A 26,736-nucleotide genomic window follows, 5' to 3' on the forward strand; every position below is an offset into this window, starting at 1 on the left:
AAACAATTTGAAAGTGCCTTCAGAAGGCACTTTCTGAACTTAAACTATGTTATAATAAACTGTTCCCAGAACAATATTAATCATGACTATCTTGACTCTGTTTTTGAATAAAATATGGTTCTGCTTTAAAATCCATTCAAACAGAAATTATAAAAAAGATAAACATTTCATCTGAATGCAATTTTGAAATCTTTTCTTCTAGGTTCTGCTTGAAGAGTCTTGAATGTGTTCACTTAAGGTTTCCCAATTATTTTCATGATTGTTGATTGTGATGTCACAGATACCAAAACTCTGAAGAAAGTAACTAGGCAGAGATCAAAATGTGTTTTCCTTAGGTAGGCAACTTCACCTACAGAAAAGTCATCTTTTTACCATTTGTGGATAAATAAGTACAGCATGGAATAACCCTAGAGAGCAGATAATTTCACTCTCTTATTTGATACTTGGAGTAACTGAACCCCAAAGATGAGAGAAGCCATATCCAAGTATATCTAGCTAGTTAGCAGCAGCTGTTTCTAGTTTAAAAAAAAAAAAAGAAGAAAAAGAAAAAAGGTCCTATGAATCCTACTTCTTTGCTTTTTTAATTGCACAGAATAAGTCCTACTTTGTCAAATACATTGTCCTATGATAATACAAGGAGCAATAAAATTTATTATACTACTAATATTTATAATTTTTATCTGTGAAACCTTCTGATAAGAATCTAAGAAGTAAATATGGCTCCCTTAGATGTAAGTTATGTTTTACCCAAACCAAACTTCTAGAAACCCTCCTCGGTGTCTTTGACCATGCTTTATGCCTTCTCTGTTCTTCATCTGGTTACCTACTAGTTCTCACTTTTTATTATAAACTGCTAAATTAAAGCCCACTTTATTGTTACACTTACGGGACAGAGTGTAGAGTCAGGCATGTTTGCATAATTTATGCCTTTGCCTAATATTTACGGAAGTGAGTAACAAATATCAGGAACAAAAACAGAGATAAAATTTCATCTTTAGGAATACTAGGGGCATGACCACAAAGTCATATTACAAGTTCACCAGATGTAATACATTTTGGATGAACACAAATGAGGACACTAAGGTTTGGATCAGTAAGTGGGTGAGGACGTTCCAGTGATGAAAGAGAGCCATGGGAGATAAAGAAGGAAATGACCATTTGAGACTCATTCTTTCTCCACAGAACAGGAGAGGAGCAGGTCTATTGGCAAAATCACATTACACTATAGTTTTAACTCCTAGATGGGTTTTAAACAGGAATATGTCACATAGTTGGAGGCAAGATTTAGCCTAAAGAGAGCTTGTAAATAATACTTGGTGGTGGTGGTAATGGTGGGAGATTTGCAGCTACTTAGTAAAATCTGTAAAAGACTAGTTAGGGAGACCAAAGCTAGGGAACAGTTAAATACTAGGTACTTTTTTCGTAAGAATAGTGGAAAGCTCCCAGGGCAAGGTACTCAAATTTCCATGGAGGTAGGCAGATATAACCCACCTAGACTTTGGCTACCAGTTTCTCCAGTTTACTCTTCACACAGCTCCTAGTAACTGAATGACTAATTAAGAGCTATGGGTTTATACACTAGGTTTTCAGCTCAAGGTCTAAGGGAATAAATAAACCATACCTACATAAACTAGGAATAGAATCTTAGTGAAGTTCAATGACAAATAAAGAGTCCTTAAGCTATACTGACAGAAATAGCACATCCATCAAGGGGAAAAAATCAGTATGGTCTCAGACTTGCCAGCTTCATTAGAAGTAAAAGATTATGGAACAACGATAAAAAGTTTTGAGGAAAATGAATGTTGTTACTCTTCAAGGAAGGAGTTCAAATCTTCACTTCATTACTTCTTCCACTCCAGGAAAGAGGAGAATTGATCTCGGTTAGATCTTATAGCAACACGCAGCCTAGGCTTGCTAATGGGGAGAGTCATTGTGTAATGAAAATTAAAAGATCATTGCAACTGGATATGCCTCTCTCTTCTATATTTCCCTTTCATAATGCTGAGGTATTAAGGACCAAGCACCTTGACTCAGCATTATGGAAGGTAAATAATCATAGTTCAGCATTCAGAATTAAGGAAAAATCATTATCCATATTTCTTGTTTACTGCTGCTGGTATGTGTATATTTTATCAAGCAGGAGAAAAGAAATAGGGCCTATCTTAGCCTGATTTTGTCGAAAACTATTTAAGCCTAATATATTTACAGCCTAGGAACAGTTCACGTGGGCCTTTCCAGACCAACAGAGTTCTCCGCGTTGGGCTGTAGAAAAGTGTTAAAAGAAGTTAACTAGGAATGACTCACAAAGACATGAAGTTCGAAAGTAATCCAGGGTTTCTGTTCAAGATGGGGTTGTGATTTCATGTTTGAGTCCTCACTTGCCATTCTAAATATATAGCAATGATAGATAAACTTTAAAGTGAAAACATTGAAAAGACATGCTGAACAAAAAATTTACCTATGCATATGAAAACGCAAGAGAAAACCAAAAATAGTAAACTAAAAGCCTACTAGACTTTGGGACCAGAATTAGGCAAATCTGTGATGGAGTAACAGAGTTTAAATGTGCTCCATGTAAGGCAGGAGACAAAGGTCAGGCTTACTGCTTAAAATAGGGGCTGTGTTGGTGCTCCATCATCCATGAAAGGAAGTTGTAAAAAGTTGTGACCAAAAAGTTCCTGAATTATAGATAGAGTATATTGAGAGATGGAAGTAAGCACAGAATCAAAGCTAGGACCTGGGCCAATCTACCTGCTAGTTCAGACTAAATATCATCAGGTACTTGAAAGGGGATGCTGGGACAAGGTGGGATTTAAGACAACTGTAAAACTGTTAGGCAAGAAGGAATGTGCACAGTGTTAAAAAACAAATTCCCACAGAAAGTAAGAGTTCAAATTAAAAATTCAAACACACTAAGAAAAGTAATACTAAGAAAACCAACAAAATTAAAAATGAGGAAGTAAATTAACTTAAGGTTAACTTTGGGTTAATTAACTTGCAGGTTAATCTTGAACATAAAAAATGTAAATATTGGAATAAGAAAATCAATATTCGGGCAAACTATAGACTAGAAAAAGTCAAAGGGAGAATTAACAAATTTGAATATGGCATAGGAATTCAACCAAAACTCATGGAAAGAAAAGTTAAAAGACATAGATTGATTAATTGATATATTCTAATATAAATTTAATAAAAATCCAGAAATGAGTATATAAAGAATAGTAGAAAAGAAATATTCAAATATATTGTGGTTAAGAATATTCTAAAATTAAAGAAACACATGAGCTTCATTTGAAAATGCCCACAGTATTATTTCTTAGAGCTGCTGTAACAAAGTACCACAGACAGGGTGGCTTAAAATAATAGAAATGTATTGTTTCACAGCTCTGGAGGCTAGAAGTCCAAAAAGGTGTTAGCAGCATAGATTCCTTCTGAGGGCTATAAGGAAGAATTTGTTCTCTGCCTCTCTCCTATCTTCTGGTGGTTTACTGGCGATATTGGTGTTCCTTGGCTTGTAGGTGCATCATCCCAATCTCAGCTTTGACCTTCACATGGCATTCTCCCTGTGTCTCTAACTCTTCTTTGTATGTCTGTCTCTATGTGCAAACTTCCCCCTTTTAGAAGAATAACAGTCATATTGAATTGAAGTCCACTCCCAATGATCTCATTTTGATTACCCCTGTAAGGACCCTGTTTCCAAATAAAGTCAAATTCTGAGGCACTGCGATTAGGACTTCAACACATCTTTTTTAGGGGACACAATTAAACCCATAAAACTCTCCAAATACTGAACAGGAAAAATAAAGCGAAACTTCGGAAAATCAAAGAGCAAGATAACCAGGAAGAAGAGGTGGATTGACGGTAGAATTCTCATCAGCAGCAAAATTGTCAGAAGACAAAGGAAGAATGTCTTCAAAATGCTGAGGGAAATTGAGCTAGAATTCCACAGGCAATTAAAACAACCATTCCAGTAAGGATTAAATAAATCATTGTTTTCAAACAGGGAGTTCTAGAAAGTTTACCACTCATAGACGTTTGCATAAAAATTTACCAAAATTGAACCTAAAGAAAAGGAGTAGGGTGTAAGGACCTACAGTGAGTTCAGAAATTGATAACACATATTAGAATAGCAATGAACTGCTAAATGTAAAAAAACATATTTTTATGTGGGCACTTTTAAAGAATCTATTTAACAAAATCAAGAAACATTGGGAAATGATAAAAATTTACTAAGGACTTATTTAGGAGGATAGAAAAACTGAATAACTTTAGAGTTTGCTAGAGGAATTTATAGATAAATATATATGGCAAATATATCAGACAAACACAGTCAGAAAGAAATAGGAGGCAACGGTACTAATATCAAACAAAGGTGATTTCTAGGCAGTAAAAATGAAAAAAATATTAATGTCACAAACATTACAAATTTAAAAATCAGGAGAAAAAAATGAGACCCACAGTGAGAAAAACAAATCAATAGCCCAGTTAAAAAATGAACAATGGTTATACAAAGGTGATTAATAGAAAAAATACAAATGGCCAAGAAACATGAAAATATATGAAACTGCATTAATAATCAGATAAGTGAAAATAATAAACTATGAAATATATTTTGGCTTTTGGATCAGTATAGATTAAAATACAGATAAAATCCATTATTAATGAAGATGTGAGGAAATAATCACTCCCAAGTTTTATTCATGGGAGTTAGTTAAATGGGTAGTTCTTTTTGTAAGTAATCTGGTATATAAATAAATTGTAAATTGAGCAATTTTTTTGATCCAGGATATAATCCCACTTTTAGAAATTTAATCTAAGGAGATAATTACAAAGATGTTCTTTACATTGTTTATAATACCACCTTGAGAATTCAAAGCAATCATTTTAAATATGACAAGGCAGAGCAACATAAAACGGGGATGGCTCTTTGGCATCCTTCATTGTTCTCTTAGACTTTTATCTGAGAAACTTTAAACCACTTTAGCCACTGCACTATAGAATACAGAAACATAAACTTTTCCTTTTGAATTGAAAACATGATTTTATTGTCATAAATTAGGAGTGGGCTCAATACACAACAGGCAACCAAACATATTACCTAATTATCATCAGAAGGATGGACCTAAGGTCAGTTGCTCCTAGCCAAAACCATCCTTCTTGGCAGACATCTTCCATTACATCAACACATTAAGATACCTACAGTTAATTTATTTTTAAGGATTTCATTAAATAGTTCAATATTATGGCTATGGTTTTAACACCTTCCCTGAAAAATGCCTAGGCTACTCTCATTGAGCCCTGTTCCGTGGTGGAGTCACAAATGCAGATGTCTGCAGATGCTGGAGAAGTAAAGTAATTGAGTAGAGTAGTCTGGATGAGAAATGTAGTCAGTTGGGGAGCACAGGATTCTTTGAGTATAATCTCAGTTTTTAGCAGTTAGGCAATTTGGTGGATTTTCCCAATGGTTTCACTCAATGAATAAGTCCAGTCTTTGTGGGAAGCCTATGGCAGTGGACAGTGAAAGCTACTGGATTGGGACATTTGATTTAATTTACTATATCACCAGGTCTCTTGTCCATTTCTATGAAGGCAGCTACTTTTCAGAAATGTTGTATCAGCTTTTGCAGAAATTCTGTATCAGCTGAGGTTGGCTTGCAATCCTCTAAGACCTTTCTCCCTCAGTCATTTCCCATAGAACTAGTATTGTATTTTATGTGCCTGGACATAAAATTTTACTGACTAGCCCAGAATAGTACTTTCCCCACAGGATCTGGTCCAGCCTGTGAGGTATGTTCCACCATCACCTTCTTCAAGAATCAGTATTATTCAGGATGAGTAATCTCCATTTCCTATCATCACCCTTCCAGTAATTGAAGTGCATTTTTGACTGAATTGATGAAGAAAGATAAAACTGAATACACTCTAGTTCACAGGTGCTAATCTGTGGTACAGATTAGGACTACATCAGAATTGAAATAGTCCCAGAAGATATTCTAAATAACAACAACAAAACTATCTATCTCTTTAGACTTGACTGAAATCAGTTTTTCTAACCTCAAAGCTGTTTCTCCCTCCATGTTCCCTCTCCCAATGAATAGGATTAACATCTATCCAGTTTTCCAAGCCAAAAACACAAGCATGTCTTTGATTCCCATTCCTTCCCAACTACCTCTCTTCTAACAACTCCCACCTTGTCTTGTCAATTTTATTTTAATTGACTCTAATTCATCTTTACTATAATTAAGGATACTATTATTTTAAAAGGCTCCTGGTTGTTCTCCTTTGATCCATCCTTGTCCCCTGTAATTTACTTCCTACACTGCAGCCAAAGTGACCTTTTCAAGATGCAAATCTGATTATCTCACTTGACCACTTAAATCTTTTCAGTTGTCTTCAGGTAAAGGTTCCATGGCTTAACATGGAGGTTATAAAGCTTATAAGGTCCATTAGAATGATGTCTGTTTACCTTTCAATCTCATTTTTTACCACTCACGTTTGGACCATTCTGAGCTATATTCAGTTTTTCCAACAATGCCTTTCTCTTTCCCTAACCTTTAGTCCTTTGAACAAGTTCTTCCCTCTGGTATCCTCTTCCACCTGCTCTTTACCTGGCTAATTTATGAGAACATTTCAAGTCTTATTGGGATATCACTTTGTGTAGGATGACTTCTCTGATCCCTAATCCTGGTTCAGATGCCCCCTCTGTTGTACTAACTCCATAGTACTTATTATACCAAATTGTAATTGTCTGTTTATTTACCTGTATGCAAAACCCCAGTGCACTAGATGATAAATTCCTGAAGGTTGAAATTATATTTGTTTTATTTGTCTAGCACTTAGCACAATGGTAGGTGAAAAATATGCTTAAATATTCACTAAACGCTAAACATTCACTAACTAATGAATGAATAAATGAATAAATGAACTGGAATAGATCTTGGCTAGTAATATTTACTGGGAGTCCAGTCTATCAAAAACCAGACTAGGCCAAACTGAGGCTATTGTGGGCTAATATTAATATAAACGGTCTTTTACATATATTAAGAAGATTAGAATATTTTCAACATTTAGCATTGCTAAAAATATTTTTGAACTAACATCAAATAAGCATTAATGGCAAAGTGCCTTTTAGTAAACAGATGCCATTCATATTGTTATGAACACTTAACAAGTGCCAGCAATGTGTGAACCTCTAGGCAGAATGTTGTGTTAGACAAAGTTTCTACTTGGGAATGAAATTTGACAGACAATGTGCAAACACAGTACAGGCCTGGGTTATGCTCAACAGAAGGAGGAGTGATAAGACTCTCCAGTCTGTGTATAAGCTTTTTTCCCAACAGGATATGAAATTCAATATTTTGGAGAATGTTTAAAAATCTGTTTCACTGGGAATTTGAGGGTTACCAGCGGGGGCCCATGAGTCAGACAGGTAAGTCCAAAACTGGCTCTTCTGTTTACCACTTAGAGGAGAGCCTTAGTGGTGCTGAACCTCAGTTTTAAGTATTCATAAGATTACAATAATAAAAATATCTGTTTCTGTGATGATTAATTTTATTTGCCAACTTGACTGGGTTAAGAGATGCTCAGATAGTTGGTCGTTATTTCTGGGTATGTCTGTGAGGTTGTCTCAGGATGAGATTAGCATTTGAATCAGTAGACTGAGTAAAGCAGATTGCCTTCCCCAATGCAGGTGAGCATCACCCAATCCATTGAGGGCCTGAATAGAAAAAGGAGGAGGAAGAAGGACTAATTTGCTCTCTTTTATTGATTTGGGATGCCCATATTCTCCTTCCTTTGGACATTGAAACTCATGGTTCTCGGGTCTTTAAACTCTGGGACTTACATCAGCAACCCCTCTGGTTCTCAGGCCTCTGGTCTTGGGCTGGATTATACTACTAGCTTTCCTGGTTCTCTAGCTTGAAGATGGCATACTGTGGAAATTCTTGGCTTCCATAACCATGCAAGCAAATTCTAATGAAAAATCTCCTCTCACATATCTATATATATCCTATTGGTTCTGTTTCTCTGGAGAACCCTGACAAATAATCTCAAAGATTTATTATGGTGAAGATTAAACAACATTGAATATTTGAGATTCTTGGCATAGTACGTGGAACATAGAAAGTACTCTCTGTAAATGTTAGATACTAAAATTCTTTAGTCCAATACTAACATTTCACTGATGTTGAAACCAAGATGTTAAATGAAATCACCTATGGGCTCACAGCTAGTTAGTAAAAGGCAGAAGACTGCAACTAAGATCTTCTGATTCCTCTTTATCTCCCCTATACCTGGTGCCCTTCACCTGACTGTCTGAATACAGTACATGAATACAAATTGAGGAGGCATCATAACCCATGGTGTCTCAGGGTCAATATTCTTATGAAATATAAGTATTGTTTAATTTCTTGTCACTCTGCCCATCTTCTATGTCAGTTATGAGCAGTAATAAGGAGAAAAGAACATGGAGAATTATGTAAGCAAAGAAAATGCCATGATCTGAAGAAAAAAGTAATGAGGTTAGAAAGAACGTTAGCTGCATAGACTTGTTTTTTTGTCCTATACATGTAGTACCAAGGTGGCAAGTATATATTTGATTAAATGTAGTGATAAGTATATATTTGATATCAGAGGGGGCAATTTGATGATCAAAAGGAACATACTTTGTTCATTAATTTTATCAGCTAGTAGAGATGCATGAAAATGTAAATATTTATTCTTTTGATTTTCTAAGGCTTTTCTACTTTAAAATATGTTTTAAAAATGCAAATATCCTAATATGTTAATAGGGATTTGGATCTAAAAATATTTTTCTTTCTTTTTAAATTGAATTTTAGTTGATGTACAATTAAAAACATTTTTCTAGTGAATGGGACACATGATAGGTGGACGGGTTTGTGTAAGGGGTTGCCAGAAGGATAAAGATGATTAGCAAAGCATACTTTTAAAATAATAGTTCTTGATTCTTCCAGTATTCATTTATTTATTCATTTTTCAAAACTTACAGAACTAATAAGAACAGATACTACACTTGATCTTAGCCAAAATCCCAAGAGGTGATACATTTTCATGTCCAGCCATGACTAAGATATTCATTTTGGATTTAATCTCCTGACCTAAACAACCATAAAACTAGAAAAATAAATACGGTAATTGTTTTCAGGAACTGGTAAACAGGCAGTGCAGGACTGTGATCCTTGAGAGAAGGGAAACACATGTAATGAGCTCCCTGTTTACCCCAGCTTTCTGTCCTGAGGCATTTTTCTGACTGTGGAGCAGGTAGGTTGAACCCAAGCAGAAACCAGAGGTCTGCCTCTGATGAGACAGAAATCAGAGTTTAGGGCTGCAGAAATGGCTGGAATTTGTGTAGCAGAGGTTGAAAACAAGAGAGGGGAGTGTATGAGGAGTACCCAGAGGTTGGCAGGTGGGTTTTGCTCATGTTTTTGAATAAGCAGATCTTGTACTGGGTAAAACCCCTCAAGGGGCAGCATACAGCAACTGTGCAAAAGGTTAAGAAATAAACTGATGAAAAAGAGGCCACAGAGTTCTGGGAGATGAATGTCACCCCAGCCAGAGTGGAGAGAACTTATTGTCTACCTCAAAAATCCAGTGAAAGTGGATTAGGGCACACTTTAATAGAAAAAAATCCCACACCTTACAGTAAGTGCTATGCACTAGGACTAGGGATAAAACTCAAATAGACTCATCCCAACAAAACATATATCAATAGAAATTATCCAGAGGGAGGCGAGAAGATGGCGGAGGAGTAAGACGCGGAGATCACCTTCCTCTTCACATACATCAGAAATACATCTACACGTGGAACTTCTCCTATAGAACACCCACCGAACGCTGGCAGAAGACCTCAGACCTCCCAAAAGGCAAGAAACTCCCCACGTACCTGGGTAGGGCAAAAGAAAAAAGAATAAACAGAGACAAAGGATAGGGACGGGTCCTACACCAGTGGGAGGGAACCGTGAAGGAGGAAAGATTCCCACACACTAGAAGCCCCTTTGCGGGCGGAGACTGCGGGTGCTGGAGGGGGAAGCTCCGGAGCCGCGGAGGAGAGCACAGAAACAGGGTACGGAGGGCAAAGCGGAGAGATTCCCGCAGAGGATCGGTGCCGACTAGCACTCACCAGCCCGAGAGGCTTCTTTGCTTACCCGCCGGGGCGGGCGGGGGCCGGGAGCTGAGGCTCGGGCTTCAGTCGGATCCCAGGGAATGGTCTGGAGTTGGCAGAATGAAAACAGCCTGAAGGGGTTAGTGCACCCTAGCGAGCCGGGAGGGAGTCCGGGGAAGTCTGGAGCTGCCGGAGAGGCAAGAGACCTTTTCTTCCCTCTTTGCTTCCTGGTGCGCGAGGAGAGGGGTTTAAGCGCGCCACTTAAAGGAGCTCCAGAAACGGGCGCGAGCCGCGGCTATCAGCACGGACAGTAGAGACGGGTGTGGGACTCTAGGGTTGGTGCTGCCGCCACCAAGAGGCCTGTGTGCAAGCACAGGTCACTCTCCACGCCGCCCCTACTGGGAGCCCGTGCAGCCCGCCACTGCCAGGGCCCCGTGATCCAGGGACAGCTTCCCCGGGAGAACACGCAGAGCACCTCGGGCTGGTGCAGCGTCACGCTGGCGTCTGCCGCCGTGGGCTCGCCCTACATCCGTGCCCCTCCCTCCCCCCGGCCCGTGCCAGAGCCCCCGAATCAGCTGCTCCTTTAACCCCGTCCTGTCTGAGCGAAGGGCGGACGCCCTCGGACGACCTACACGCAGAGGCGGGGCCAAGTCCAAAGCTGAACCCCAGGAGCTGTGCGAACAAACAGGAGAGGGGGAGGTCTCTCCCAGCAGCCTCAGAAGCAGCGGATTAAAGCTCCACAATCAACTTGAACTGCCCTGCATCTGTGGAAAACCTGAATAGACAGCGAAATATCCCAAGTTGAAGAGGTGGACTTTGGGAGCAAGATATACTATTCCCCCCCCCTTTTTTTTGTGATTGTGTATGTGTGTGCTGCTGTGTGAGATTTTGTCTTTGTAGCTTTGCTTGCACCATTTGTCTTAGGGTTAGACCGACCCGTTTTTTTTGTTTTTTAATAGAAATTTTTTCTTCTTAATAATTATTTTTATTTTAATAACTATATTTTATCCTACTTTATTTTGTCTTCTCCCTTCCTTCTTTCCTTTCCTCCTCCCTTCCTTCCTCCTTTTCTTCCTCCCTTCCTGCCTCTCTTCCTTCCTCCCTTTCTTCCTCTCCTCCTTCCTTCCTTCCTTCTTTCCTCTCTTCCTTCCTTCCTTCCCTTTTTCCTTCCTCCCTTCCTTTCTTCCTTCCTCCCTTCCTTTCTTTCTTTCTTCCTTCCTTCCCTCCCTCCCTCCTTCCTTCCTTCCTTTCCTTTCTATTTTTTCTCCCTTTTATTTTGAGCCGTGTGGATTAAAGGCTCTTAGCACTCCAGCCAGGTGTCAGGGTTGTGTCTCTGAGGTGGGAGAACCAACCTCAGGACACTGGTCCACAAGAGACCTCCCAGCTCCACACAATATCAAACGGCGAAAATCTCCCAGAGATCTCCATCTCAACACCAAGACCCAGCTTCACTCAAGGACCAGCAACGAACAGTGCTGGACACCCTATGCCCAACAAAGAGTAAGACAGGTCTACAGCCCCATCCATTAGCAGAGAGGCTGCCTAAAATCATAATAAGGCTACCAACATCCCCAAACACACCACCAGATGTGGACCTGCTCACCAGAAAGACAAGATCCAGCCTCATCCACCAGAACAGAGGCACTAGTCCCCCCAACCAGGAAACCTACTCAACCCACTGAACCAACCTTAGCCACTGGGGACAGCCACCAAAAACAATGGGAACTACAAACCTGCAGCCTGCAAAAAAGGAGACCCCCAAAACAGTAAGATAAGCAAAATGAGAAGACAGAAAAACACACAGCAGATGAAGGAGCAAGATAAAAACACACCAGACCTAACAAATGAAGAGGAAATAGGCAGTCTACATGAAAAAGAATTCAGAATAATGATAGTAAAGATGATTCAAAATCTTGGAAATAGAATAGACAAATTGCAAGAAACAGTTAACAAGGACCTAGAAGAAATAAAGAGGAAGCAAGCAACGATGAGCACACAATAAATGAAATGAAAAATACTCTAGATGGGATCAATAGCAGAATAACTGAGGCAGAAGGACGGATAAGTGACCTGGAAGATAAAATAGTGGAAATAACTACTGCAGAGCAGAAGAAAGAAAAAAGAATGAAAAGAACTGAGGACAGTCTCAGAGACCTCTGGGACAACATTAAATGCACCAACTTTCGAATTATAGGGGTCCCAGAAGAAGAAGAGAAAAAGAAAGGGACTGAGAAAATATTTGAAGAGATTATAGTTGAAAACGTCCCTAATATAGGAAAGGAAATAGTCAATCAAGTCCAGGAAGCACAGAGAGTCCCATACAGGATAAACCCAAGGATAAACATGCCAAGACACATAATAATCAAACTGTCAAACATTAAATACAAAGAAAACATATTAAAAGCAGCAAGGGAAAAACAACAAATAACACACAAGGGAATCCCCATAAGGTTAACATCTGATCTTTCAGCAGAAACTCTACAAGCCAGAAGGGAGTGGCAGGACATATTTAAAGTGATGAAGGAAAAAAAACCTACAACCAAGATTACTCTACCCAGCAAGGATCTCATTCAGATTTGATGGAGAAATTAAAACCTTTACAGACAAGCAAAAGCTGAGAGAGTTCAGCACCACCAAACTAGCTCTACAACAAATCCTAAAGGAACTTCTCTAGGCAAGAAACACAAGAGAAGGAAAAGACCTACAAGAACAACCCGAAACAATTAAGTAAATGGTAATAGGAACATACATATCGAAAATTACCTTAAATGTAAATGGATTAAATGCTCCCACCAAAAGACACAGACTGGCTGAATGGATACAAAAACAAGACCCATATATATGCTGTCTACAAGAGACCCACTTCAGACCTAGGGACACATACAGACTGAAAGTGAGGGGATGGAAAAAGATATATCCATGCAAATGGAAATCAGAAGAAAGCTGGAGTAGCAATTCTCATATCAGACAAAATAGACTTTAAAATAAAAACCATTACAAGAGACAAAGAAGGACCCTACATAATGATCAAGGGATCAATACATGAAGAAGATATAACAATTGTAAATATTTATGCACCCAACATAGGAGCACCTCAATACATAAGGCAAATACTAACAGCCATAAAAGGGGAAGTCAACAGTAACACAATCATAGTAGGGGACTTTAACACCCCACTGTCACCAATGGACAGATCATCCAAAATGAAAATAAAAAAGGAAACACAAGCTTTAAATGATACATTACACAAGATGGACTTAATTGATATTTATAGGACATTCCATCCAAAAACAACAGAATACACATTTTTCTCAAGTGCTCATGGAACATTCTCCAGGATAGATCAGACATTGGGTCACAAATCTAGCCTTGGCAATTTTAAGAAAATTGAAATCATATCAAGTATCTTTTCCGACCACAACGCTATGAGACTAGATATCAATTACAGGAAAAGATCTGTAAAAAATACCAACACATGGAGGCTAAACAATACACTACTTAATAACCAAGTGATCACTGAAGAAATCCAAGAGGAAATCAAAAAATACTTAGAAACAAATGACAATGGAGACACGATGACCCAAAACCTATGGGATACAGCAAAAGCAGTTCTAAGAGGGAAGTTTATAGGAATACAATCCGACCTTAAGAAACAGGAAACATCCTGAATAAACAACCTAACTTTGCACCTAAAGCAATTAGAGAAAGAAAAAAAAAAAACCCATATTTAGCAGAAGGAAAGAAATCATAAAGATCAGATCAGAAATAAATGAAAAAGAAATGAAGGAAACAATAGCAAAGATCAATAAAATTAAAAGCTGGTTCTTTGAGAAGATAAATAAAATTGATAAACCATTAGCCAGACTCATCAAGAATAAAAGGGAGAAGACTCAAATCAATAGAATTAGAAATGAAAAAGGAGATATAACAAATGACACTGCAGAAATACAGAGGATCATGAGAGATTACTACAAGTAACTATATGCCAATAAAATGGACAACCTGGAAGAAATGGACAAATTCTTAGAAAAGCACAACCTTCTGAGACTGAACCAGGAAGAAATAGAAAATATGAACAGACCAATCACAAGCACTGAAATTGAAACTGTGATTAAAAATCTTCCAACAAACAAAAGCCCAGGACCAGATGGCTTCACAGGTGAATTCTATCAAACATTTAGAGAAGAGCTAACACCTATCCTTCTCAAACTCTTCCAAAAGATAGCAGAGGGAGGAACACTCCAAAACTCATTCTATGAGGCCACCATCACCCTGATACCAAAACCAGACAACGACGTCACAAAGAAAGAAAACTACAGGCCAATATCATTGATGAACATAGATGCAAAAATCCTCAACAAAATACTAGCAAACAGAATCCAACAGCACATTAAAAGGATCATACACCATGATCCAGTGGGGTTTATTCCAGGAATGCAAGGATTCTTCAATATACGCAAATCAATCAACCTGATACACCATATCAACAAACTGAAGGAGAAAAACCATATGATCATCTCAATAGATGCAGAGAAAGCTTTTGACAAAATTCAACACCCATTTATGATAAAAATCCTGCAGAAAGTAGGCATAGAGGGAACTTTCCTCAACATAATAAAGGCCATATATGACAAACCCACAGCCAGCATTGTTCTCAATGGTGAAAAACTGAAACCATCTCCCCTAAGATCAGGAACAAGACAAGGTTGCCCACTCTCACCACTCTTATTCAACCTAGTTTTGGAAGTTCTAGCCACAGCAATCAGAGAAAAAAAAAGAAAAGGAATCCAAATCGGAAAAGAAGAAGTAAAGCTGTCACTGTTTGCAGATGACATGATACTATACATAGAGAATCCTAAAGATGCTACCAGAAAACTACTAGAGCTAATCAATGAATTTGGTAAAGTAGCAAGATACAAAATTAATGCACAGAAATCTCTGGCATTCTTATACACTAATGATGAAAAATCTGAGAGTGAAATTAAGAAAACACTCCCATTTACGATTACAACAAAAAGAATAAAATATCTAGGAATAAACCTACCTAAGGAGACAAAAGACCTATATGCAGAAAATTATGACACTGATGAAAGAAATTAAAGATGATACAAATAGGGGGAGAAATATACCATGTTCTTGGATTGGAAGAATCAATATTGTGAAAATGACTCTACTACCCAAAGCAATCTACAGATTCAATGCAATCCCTATGAAATTACCACTGGCATTTTTTACAGAACTAGAACAAAAAATTTCACAATTTGTATGGAAACACAAAAGACCCCGAATAGCCAAAGCAATCTTGAGAATGAAAAATGGAGCTGGAGGAATCAGGCTCCCTGACTTCAGACTATACTACAAGGCTACAGTAATCAAGACAGTATGGTACTGGCACAAAAACAGAAATATAGATCAATGGAACAGGATAGAAAGCCCAGAGATAAACCCACAGACATATGGTCACCTTATCTTTGATAAAGGAGGGAAGGATATACAGTGGAGAAAAGACAGCCTCTTCAATAAGTGGTGCTGTGAAAACTGGACAGGTACATGTAGAAGTATGAAATTAGGACACTCCCTAACACCACACACAAAAATAAACTCAAAATGGGTTAAAGACCTAAATGTAAGGCCATACACTATCAAACTCTCAGAGGAAAACATAGGCAGAACACTCTATGACATAAATCACAGCAAGATCCTTTTTGACTCATCTCCTAGAGAAATGGAAATAAAAACAAAAATAAACAAATGGTACCTAATGAAACTTAAAAGCTTTTGCACAGCAAAGGATACCATAAACAAGACCAAAAGACAACCCTCAGAATGGGAGAAAATAGTTGCAAATGAAGCAACTGACAAAGGATTAATATCCAAAATTTATAAGCAACTCATGCAGCTCAATAACAAAAAAACAAACAACCCAATCCAAAAATGGGCAGAAGACCTAAATAGACATTTCTCCAAAGATGGTATACAGGTTGCCAACAAACACATGAAAGAATGCTCAACATCATTAATCATTAGAGAAATGCAAATCAAAACTACAATGAGATATCATCTCACACTGGTCAGATTGGCCATCATCCAAAACTCTAGAAACAATAAATGCTGGAGAGGGTGTGGAGAAAAGGGAACACTATTGCACTGCTGGTGGGAATGTAAATTGATACAGCCACTATGGAGAACAGTATGGAGGTTCCTTAAAAACTACAAATAGAACTACCATAAGACCCAGCAATCCCACTACTGGGCATATATCCTGAGAAAACCATAATTCAGAGTCATGTACCAAAATGGCCATTGCAGTTCTATTTATGATAGCCAAGACATGGAAGCAACCTAAGTGTCCATCAACAGATGAATGGATAAAGGAGATGTGGCACATATGTACAATGGAATATTACTCAGCCATAAATAGAAATGAAACTGAGTTATTTATAATGAGGTGGATGGACTTGGAGTCTCTCATACAGAGTGAAGTAAGTCAGAAGGAGAAAAACAAATACCGTATGCTAACACATATATATGGACTCTAAGGAAAAAAAAATGTCATGAAGAGATTAGTGGTAGGACGGGAATAAAACACAGACTTACTAGAGCATGGATTTGAGGATATGGGGAGGGGGAAGGGTAAGCTGTGACGAAGTGAGAGAGTGGCAGGGACATATATACACTATCAAATGTAAATTAGATAGCTAGTGGGAAGTTGCCGCATAGCACAGGGAGATCACCTCTGTGCTTTGTGACCACCTAGAGGGGTGGGATAGGGAGGGTGGGAGAGAGGGTGATGCAAGAGGGAAGAGATATGGGAACATATTAAAAAAAAAAAGAAATGAAACTGAGTTATTTGTAATGAGGTGGATAGACCTGGAGTCTGTCATACAGAGTGAGGTAAGTCAGAAGGAGTAAAACAAATACTGTATGCTAACACATATATATGGAATCTAAGAAAAAAAATGTCATGAAGAGATTAGTGGTAGGACAGGAATAAAACACAGACCTACTAGAGCATGGACTTGAGGATATGGAGAGAGGGAAGGGTAAGATGTGACAAAATGAGAGAGTGGCAGGGACATATATACACTATCAAATGTAAATTAGATAGCTAGTGGGAGGCTGCCACATAGCACAGGGAGATCACCTCTGTGCTTTGTGACCACCTAGAGGGGTGGGATAGGGAGGGTGGGAGGGAGGGTGATGCAAGAGGGAAGAGATATGGGAACATATGTATATGTATGACTGATTCACTTTGTTGTAAAGGAGAAACTCACACACTATTGTAAAACAGTTATATTCCAATAAAGATGTTTAAAAAAAAGAAATTATCCAAACTAAAGCAAAGAAAGAAAAAAAGATTTAAATAAATGTACAGAGACACAGTAAATTGTGAAACAATATCAAGTAACACATCAAGTTACATATAATACATATGTAATTGGAGCCTCAGTGGGAGAGGAGATGCAAAACTGAGCAAAAATATATTTTAAGAAATAACAGCCAAAAGTTTCCTAAATTTGTCAAAAAACACCAGCCTAGGAATCCCAGAAGTTCAGTGAATCCCAAGTAGGGTAAATTCAAAGAAAGCCACACTAGGCATATAAATGTCAAACTGCTGAAAATCAAAGATAAAGAGAAAAATACTGCAGCCAGAGGTAAAAAGATACAATAATGCATGGAAACAATGATAAGAATAATAGCTCATTTCTTATCAGAAAAAATAGAGGCCCAAAACAAGGGCATGAAATCTTCCAAGTAATTAATCAACAACAAAATGTCAACCAGAAATCTGTATATGGTAAAAAAAGAAAGAAGTTTTTTTTGTTTTTTTTTTTGCGGTACGCGGGTCTCTCCACTGTTGTGGCCTCTCCCGTTGTGGAGCACAGGGTCCGGATGCGCAGGCTCAGCAGCCATGGCTCACGGGCCTAGCCGCTCCACGGTATGTGGGATCTTCCCGGACCGGGGCACGAACCCGTGTCCCCTGCATCGGCAGGCAGACTCTCAACCACTGCACCACCAGGGAAGCCCATGAAAGAAGTTTTTGGATAGAAGTTCTGTGCTACACAAAATGCTGAAAGAGTTTTTTCAGGTTGAAGAAATAGAAAACAACAGAAAGGAATGAAGAGCACTGGAAATTACAACAATTTAGGTGAATGTAAAAAGAACCCCACCTTTTTCATTTCTTGATTTCTTTAAAAGACAACTGAGAGTTTAAAACAAAAATATCACATTTCTGTGTGGCTTATAATATACATAGAAGGAAAATCTATGACAACAATAACACAAAGAATAGGAGAGAGGTAAACAAAATTATAGAATGTGCTGTTCTAAGGTTCTTATATTTCATCTGAAGAGGTACAATACTATTTTAAAGTAGGTGACAGTAAATAAAGGCTAAATATTGTAATTACTAGAACAGCTATCAAAAGATTAATGAGATATACAACTCAAACGTCAATAGGCAAAATAAGATGGGATACTAAAAGTATACAGTTAATCTAAAGGAAGGAAGTTAAGAAGAAAGGGACAAAAACAATTAGAAACCAATTGTATCAGTAATTAAAAGAAATGAAAATGGACCAAATACTTTAAAGGCAGGGATAGTCAGATTGCACATAAAAACACAAGACTCAAGTGTGTGCTATCTTTAAAAAGTGTGCTCTAAACTCAGAAATAAAAGGCAAAAAAAAGCTCCATAAAACGCTAAGCTATTCATAAATGAAAAACTCTCAGAAAACTGGGAATAGGAGAGAACTTCCTTAATCTCATAAAGGGCATTTACTAAAAACATACAGCAAATATTATACCTAGTGATAATATATTGAGTGCTTTCCCTCTAAGACTAGAAACTAAGCAAGGGTATCTGTCTTCACTTCTTTTTAACTTGTACCAGTTGTCCTATTCAGTGCAACAATACAAGAGTAAAAGGCATGCAATTGGGAAGCCAGAAGTAAATTTACCTTTAGTTGCAGATGACATCTTTGGATTTGTAGAAATCCTAAGAAATCTAAAAAAACTCTACTAGAACTAATTAATATTTTGGAAGAAGATTTCAGAATTCAGTATTGTTCAATATAAAAAAATCTTGAAAAAGAAAAACAGAGATGAGGCACTTCCTACTACCTGATTTTTTTTTTTTTTTTTTTTTTTTTAGAGTCACAGATGTTAAACCTTCATTAAAACAGATTATAGAGTCACAGATGTCTACTATCTGATTTTAAAACAATAATGATTACAGTATTGGTGTATTGCAATATTGGTGTAATTAGACAAGTAGATCATATGAACAGCATAGATAGTCCAGGAAGAAATGCACACGTATACAATAATTAATTTTTGAATAAAGGAGCCAAAACAATTCAATGGTGAAAGGATGATGCTGGAACAATTGTATAAAGTAGCCGTTCTCAACCGCGGGCAATTTTGTCTCCCACCTCCAACATTCGGCAATGTCTGTAGACATTTTTGATTGTCACAATGGAGTAGGGGCACTACTGGCATCTAGTGGGTAGAGACCAGGAATGCTGCTAAACATCCTACAATGAATAGGACAGCCTTCTATACAAAGTATTTTCTGACCTCAAATGTCAGAGAAATCCTGGAATAAACATATGAAAAGAAAAATGAGCTTCCATTCCTACCTCAAACTACATATAAAAATAATCTGTGGGACTTCCCTGGTGGTGCAGAGGTTAAGAATCTGCTTGCCAATGAAGGGGACATGGGTTCGAGCCCTGGTCCGGGAAGATCTCACATGCCGCAGAGCAACTAAGCCAGTGCGCCACAGCTACTGAGCCTGCGCTCTAGAGCCCGTGAGCCACAACTACTGAGCCCACGAGCCACAACTACTGAAGCCCACGTGCCTAGAGCCCGTGCTCCGCAACAAGAGAAGCCACCGCAATGAGAAGCCTGCGCACCGCAATGAAGAGTAGCCCCCGCTCGCCGCAACTAGAGAAAGCCCGTGTGCAGCAATGAAGACCCAACACAGCCAAAAATAAATAAATAAATTTATTAAAAAATAATAATAATCTGTGAAAGACTAGATCTATGAATCTGAAAATATTCATAGGCCTAAACGTGACAGCTAAATTATAAACTATATGGAATAAAACATAGGTGACTAATTCCATGGCATTAGGACATGCAGACTTCTTAGGCAGAACAAAAGAAGCATTAAACATTAAAAAAATAATTGATGAATTAGTTTTTGTCAAAATTTAAAAGTTCTTCCCATCCAGAGATGTTATTTGTAGTGAGGTGGATGGACCTAGAGTCTGTCATACAGAGAGAAGTAAGTTCAGAAAGAGAAAAACAAATACCGTATGCTAACACATATATATGGAATCTAAAAAAAGAAAATGGTTCTGAAGAACCTAGGGGCAGGACAGGAATAAAGATGCAGATGTAGAGAATGGACTTGAGGACCAGGGAGGGGAACGGTAAGCTGGGATGAAGTGAGAGAGTGGCATGGACATAAATACACTACCAAACGTAAAATAGCTAGCTAGTGGGAAGCAGCCAGATAATACAGGGAGATCAGCTCGGTGCTCTGTGACCACCTAGAGGGGTGGGATAGGGAGGGTGAGAGGGAGACGCAAGAGGGAGGGGATATGGGGATATATGTATACATATAGCGCATTCACTTTGTTATATAGCAACAACTAACACATCAATGTAAAGCAATTATACTCCAATAAAGATGTAAAAAACAAAAGACAAAAAACACCTTTTTGATCAATATTAGACAAGACTTTTAGGTTTAATACTTACATCTTGAAATTTGTCTTTATGGGGAAAAAAACCCTAAAATGATTAGTGAATGTCTATCTATTAAAAAAAACCCCACAATGAGATACCACTACATAACCACCAAAATAGCTAAAATTAAAAAGACTAATAGTATCATGACAAAGATGTCATAGTCCATATCAAATGGAATGCTTGACGTTACTGGTAAGAGTGTAAAATGTCACAACCACTTGGAAGGTGGCTGGTAGTTTTGTTAAATAAACGCCTACCTAGCAATTTCACTCCTAGGTACTTACTCAAGAGAAATGAGAACATTTGGCCAAAAAAAAAATGTACAAGAATGTTTATAGAAGTTTTATTCATAACTGCTAAAAACTGAAGATCACCTAAATGTTCATCAACAGAAATTTGCAGATATTGATACAATGGAATGGTACTCATCAATCAATAATGAGCTGCTGATGTACACTAAAATAGGGATACATCTCATCTGGAGTGAAAGAATATAGAAAAGTACATACTCTGTAATTCCAATGATATAAATTTTAAGAAAGTTCTATGGGGATAGAAATAAGAACAGTGGTTGCCGATGTGGGAGCGGGTAATGACTGGAGGGGAGAGTGAGGAAATTTCTAGGGTCAAGGAAATGCTCTATATTTTAGTTTTTGTTATCCTTTACATTTCTCTTTGATTCTTTCTCTTGATTGTATTACCTCTATCCTTCAGTGACAAGTTATTAAAGTAGTATTTTCAACTAAAATTCTCTCTCCCTTTCCTTCACTTTTTAAAAAAAATACATCTTTGTTGGAGTACAATTGCCTCACAATACTGTGTTAGTTTCTGTGGTACAACAAAGGGAATCAGCCATATGCATACATATATGCAAATATCTCCTCCCTCAGGAGCCTCCCTCCCACCTTCCCTTTCCCACCCCTCTAGATCATCGCAAAGCACCCAGCTGATCTCCCTGGGCTATGCGGCTGCTTCCCACTAGCTATTTTACATTTTTGAAAGTTTAAATGGATAACTGTTGTTTTGGATATACATTATGGTGAAGATACAGTGTTCCTTCCACCTGGTGAGATCATCAACCACAAGTTCCTGATTCCTGTTAAGATGTATCTGATCTAGATTGGTCAATTATGAGAGTATCTGTTCAGACTGCGTGTGCATTAAGCAGGGCCAAAGTTTTTGCAGTTTGTCTCAGATGCTGGGAGGAGAGGACCTCTTTCCTTCTGAGATCACATGCAAGGATGATATGAGCCTGGAGCTGGGAAGGGGCAGCCATTTTTGCCTCCACATGAAGGCAGCCTGTGGTGAATAAAGTTAACACAGAGGAAAGTAGAACTGAGAGAATGAGGGAGATGTTTGATGACACATTGCATCCAGTTTGCTCCTAGACTTTTTTTGTTATGTGAGCTATTAATTAGTGCCTACTACTTTTTTTTTTTTTTTGGTATGAGCTAGTTTGAAGGGCTTCTGCCATTTGCAACCAAAGGAGGCCTAATATAACAGGATTGCTGTTTTAAGAAGCTTCTCAACTAGAGTTCTCAAAGGAGCCTGCAGGAGGTATTCAGTGACCTTACAAAGCAGTAGGAGTTTGATTGACTTTTTGGAAGAATGAAAAACTGAACATACTATATCTGGTTGATGCAGGCTGCACAGTGACTCAGTGGCACACTAAGTCTGAAAGGGAGATGTCAGGAGGCTAAGGATACCGAAGGGCTCCAAGGGAGGGCAATCCACTAGGGTTTCCTAATACACCACTTGCTGGGTGTCCTTCAAAGGTACCCCTCACTCCCAAATATGAATCAGAAAATTTGGAAAATAAAGAAAAAAAAATTACTCATGAGTTAAACCATTCTTGGCAACATTTTTTCATATTTCCTTCTGGCATTTTCACCTTAATATATGTTCTTCATGTAATTGTAATCACAGTACACATACAGTTTAGCATGCACTTTTTTCAACATTATACTTTCCCATTTAAAAATAATATTTGTAATAAGGATTTTAAATGACTACATACTATTTTTATCTATGAAAGTAATTCTTCTATTTTAGAAGAAAATCCCTTTGAGAATTGGAAAAGCTTCTACTCCAGTGATTCTCATCCCTCAGTGTGCTTCAGATTAACATAGAGGCTTTACAAAGCTCATTGTCTGAGCCTCATTCTCAGAAATTCAGGAGTGGGCCCAGGCAACAACATTAAAAAAAGTAAAAACAGATTTTTCTAATGTGTTCAGGATTGAGAACCACTGAAATGTCCCCCACCCCCATAAGTATATATCCTCAAAATTGACTGTACAGCAGTAAGATTCATGGATTCGTTGGGTTCAAAAACTCCAGGTTATCACACAGTTTATATAACACAGTTTACATAATTATTACCTAATTTTTAGACAGATTTTTCAATGTTTCCCCATTATAAATAATACAGCCATGGACATGTGGATGTATATGACATTTGTCAGAAGTAGGATTCCCAGGTCAAAGCACATGACAATTTCATGGCTCTTTTTACATATTGCCAAATGGCCTCACTTTGGGGGTCCTCTTACCACACTCCTTCTGTCTCATATGTCTGCATATCAGTATTCAATCAGACTTAAAGGGACCCTTCCGCATCTCTCTGGAGCTCTCTCTCTCCTGTCCAGCTCTCTCCTCTACAATATTCTTCCCATCAAATTCTAGCCACTGAGTCCCCTCCAAACTTTAAACTCGGCTTCCCCAAGTTAGCAGAACCAAAGGACTGTCTGGGTTCCCCCTTTCTGTGTAACATGCAGCATGGAGACTGCCTCTAGGCAGTAATTTGGGGCAAGAGTGCTTGTTTTCCTCCTCTTGGGATAACAGTCCTGTGCTGCTTCTTGTCTAATGTCTGAAAATCATGGTTTCATGCATTTTTTCCCTGGTTTCCTAGCTGTTCAAGATGAATAAAATAAACCCGGTCTTCCTCTTACTTAACTTTGGCTGGAAGCAGATGTGAGTCCATTTTTACTTAACTTAATTGCTAATAAGTTTGGATTTATTTCTACCAACTTATTCATGCTTTCTATTCCCACCCCCACCTTTTTTCCTGTTCTTTTTCTCTACATTCTTGATAGTGGTTTTCACAATGTTCTCCAGAAAGCCCTAGAAGTCCACAGAGACCACTTTTGGCAGTGTGGACAGGGGCTGTGTATACATGGAAGTAAATTGTCCTGTAATATATATGGTTTGTAAAATAAGTGCACTACAAATAAAAAGTTTAAAATAAATTTATCAAGGTAATTAGTGATGAATTATCTATTTAACTACACAGCCATTCCTGCTTATCCATTTAATATTTACTGAATGAACACATGTATATCAGGGACAATGCCAGTTTGTATTAATTCTTTCAAGGAGCTCATCTCTGAAGTACACTACAAGGACTTATTCTAACAATTGAAATTTTCAGACATCTTCTTTAGTCTATTGTATTTTTTTTTCAGTGATAATTTTCTCCCTTGAATGAGCTCATTTATTTAGTTCTGTATCTGTCTTCTTTACTAGGCTTGATGGATGAGAGGGCAAAGATTTAGGTACTAGCATGTGGTAGGTGCTGGAAAAGTATTTAACTAGTTGAATTGCACAGAATAGTGGAAGTCAAATTGTAGAAGCATTGTTAAAAAAAAGAAAGCTATGGTTCCTCCCCCAATTTTCCAGGCAAAAAGTTGACCCTGCCTTTGTTTCACTGCTGTACTCCTGTGAAATATAGGGTTTTACAGATATTAATATGATTGCATCTATATCTTTTCTGTTGAATATAATTCCATATTATTTATAAGTGTTGTTATTTAGATGAACACTGACTTCCCTTTCTACAGATTTGACCTGTCCCTATCAGGCATGGCTCAAGCACATACGTCAGTATCAACTGCAATGCTTGTTAATAATGAAGATTTTCCAGATCCACTCCCCAAGAACTATGCAATCAGAATCTCTAGGGAGGGATACCTGGCATTTACATTCCTAATAAGTGCCCAGGTGATTCTATCATTGGATAAACATTGGCCTAGGCATTTGGTCCTGATTTATCAAGGAAAATAATCCATGCTTTTCACTAGGGAAGAGGTTCTCACCAACCCTTTTCTGTGCCCCAGTGCTCCCACCCCAGTCATACAGATGGGTAGAAGGCTCTCCTAGAATACTAATGATTTATCCATTTATGAGTAAGATCATTTTAGAAACCACCCCCTACTGTACTGTTATCTTTAGAGACTACTAGCAAGTCAGTCTTAATTAAGAATGTCAAATGAAAATGAGGTGCAGTTATGGGTTCAGAAGCTAAGTGCTTTTCTTACAAATGAGAGTAAACTCCCAGCTATTTTGCAGGACCCTTTAGCATAAGATATCAATACATTAGTCAGATGTCTTTGTTTGCCACCACCATAGTTTACCTAAGTACTTAGAGATGGGCTACAATGCAAACTAAAGAACACCTCTCCGATTCCTGCACAGAGGATCAGTGCCGACTAGCATTCAACAGCCTGAGAGGCTTGTCTGTTCACCTGCTGCAGCGGGAGGGGGCTGGGAGCTGAGGCCCGGGCTTTGGAGGTCAGATCCCAGGGAGAGGACTGGGGTTGGCGGCATGAGCACAGCCTGAAGGGGGTTAGTGCGCCACAGCTAGCCGGGAGGGAGTCTGCAGAAAAATTCTGGACCTGCCTAAGAGGCAAGAGACCACTGTTTCGGGGTGTCCGAGGAGAGGGGATTCCTTCCCTGTCTGCCGACAGAAGATAGAGCACCGCCTAAACAAACTCCAGAGACAGGCATGAGCAGCGGCTATCAGCTTGGACACCACAGACGGGCATGAAACGCTAAGGCTGCTGCTGCAGACATCAAGAAGCCTGTGTGCAAGTACAGGTCACTATCATACGCCCCCAGGAGACTGTGCAGCCCACCACAGCCAGGGTCCCGTGATCCAGGGACAACTTCCCCCAGAGAACACATGGTGCACCTCAGGTGGTTGCAGCGTCAGACCGGCCTCTGCCGTCAGAGGCTCGGTAGGTAGTTACATTCCAATTATAACTACCGTACCCCACCCTTCCCCAGGATGAGTCAGACATAGCCCACTAATCAGCCGCTGCTTTAACCCCATCCTGTCTGGGAAGGAACGGAAGCCTGAGGGCAACCTACATGTAGAGGCGGGGCCAAATCCAAAGCTGAACCCCAGGAGCTGTGCGAACAAAGAAGAGAAAGGGAAATCTCTCCCAGCAGCCTCAGGAGCAGCAGATTATATCTCCACAATCAATTTAAGGTACCCTGCAATTGTGGAATACCTGAATAGACAACGAATCATCCCATAATTGAGGCACGGGAATTTGGGAGCAACTGTAGACTTGAGGTTTCCTGTCTGACACTGATTTGGTTCTGATTTTTATGTTTATCTTAGTATAGTTTTTAGCGCTTGGTATCATTTGTGGATTTGTTTATTGGTTTGGTTGCTCTCTTCTTTTATTTTTTTATTTTAATAATATTTAAAATTTTTTCAATTTTGTTTTATTTTATTTTAAAAAACTTTTTTATAAAAAAAAAATGTCATGAAGAGACTAGTGGTAGGACGGGAATAAAACACAGACCTACTAGAGCATGGACTTGAGGATATGGGGAGGGGGAAGGGTAAGCTGTGTCGAAGTGACAGAGTGGCTTGGACATATATACACTACCAAACGTAGGGTGCATAGCTAGTGGGAAGCAGCTGCATGGCACAGGGAGATCAGCTCTGTGCTTTGTGACCACCTAGAGACATGGGACAGGGAGGGTGAGAGGGAGGGAGATGCAAGAGGGAAGAGATATGGGAACATATGTATATGTATAACTGATTCACTTTGTTGTAAAGCAGAAAC

At 38.6% G+C, this 26,736-nt stretch overlaps 1 protein-coding gene and 1 pseudogene across 2 annotated transcripts in view; both read right to left on the reverse strand.

Moving 5' to 3' along the window:
- PEX5L (peroxisomal biogenesis factor 5 like) overlaps positions 1-26,736 on the reverse strand; it is a 538,178-nt gene that overhangs the window by 287,967 nt on the left and 223,475 nt on the right. The gene's annotated exons all lie outside the window — the stretch shown is intronic.
- On the reverse strand, positions 8,902-9,061 carry LOC131757934 (U2 spliceosomal RNA; annotated as a pseudogene).

This window comes from Kogia breviceps, chromosome 5 (assembly GCF_026419965.1).
Source record: "Kogia breviceps isolate mKogBre1 chromosome 5, mKogBre1 haplotype 1, whole genome shotgun sequence".
In the NCBI taxonomy this organism is placed as follows: Eukaryota; Metazoa; Chordata; class Mammalia; order Artiodactyla; family Physeteridae; genus Kogia; species Kogia breviceps.